Here is a 659-nt window from a genome sequence, read left to right as displayed (position 1 = left end):
TTATTTTACTTATTAATAATTAATTATTAGCATTGTTTATTACCTAAAATAAAAGAAATAATTAAATTCGTTTAAAAATATATTAAAAATTTAGGAAACTATTTCGAGAAATAATTCATGTTTACAAATAAAATTTCAAACATTTTATATTGTGACTTCGATTATAATATTGTAAAATCATATATTATATTAAATTGTTTTACAATTAGTAAATTACTACAAACATTATGCTCGCAATAACACAATTTATTACATTTCTTATTTTTTATTACAAGTACTTGGATGGTATTCATCATAAAAACAATTAAAGCATAAGAATGTGCGGCAATGAGAGCATTGAATAAATGCTGATTCAAAATCTTCGCAATCTTCACATCTTTTGTTCTTTAATTCCTCAGGGAATGCAACAGCGTTGACGTTGGAGAAAAACTCTTTCTTCGTCGTAAGCTTAGCAGCATACCAAGCATACCTATAGTAATATAAAAATATAATTGTAGTTTAAATATTTCATTTCTTTAAATTTTTATTACAGGAAAAAATTATTCATTGTCAAAGATTGTTTATTTACCTTAACATTTTTTCATACAGTGGAGCCTGCAATTGATGGTGTATAAGCGAATGGATTTTTATCATATCCTCTCGAGACGTGATCTCCTTAT

General features: G+C 25.0%; 1 protein-coding gene across 2 annotated transcripts in view; it reads right to left on the bottom strand.

Annotated features, from left to right (window-relative positions):
• Nucleotides 1–237: 237 nt before the first annotated feature.
• LOC116852365 overlaps nt 238–659 on the bottom strand; it is a 1927-nt gene continuing 1505 nt past the window's right edge. For both annotated transcript variants that reach the window (XM_032832641.1, XM_032832643.1), the window contains one exon: nt 238–469. The gene's annotated coding sequence lies outside the window, so the exon portion shown is untranslated. The remainder of the gene's footprint in view (nt 470–659) is intronic.

Source organism: Odontomachus brunneus, unplaced genomic scaffold, assembly GCF_010583005.1.
Source record: "Odontomachus brunneus isolate Ranch 3 - 2012 unplaced genomic scaffold, Obru_v1 Obru_scaffold_219, whole genome shotgun sequence".
Lineage (NCBI taxonomy): Eukaryota > Metazoa > Arthropoda > Insecta > Hymenoptera > Formicidae > Odontomachus > Odontomachus brunneus.
Note: the sequence above shows the minus strand (reverse complement) of the source record. Positions and strands in the feature narration are given on the sequence as shown.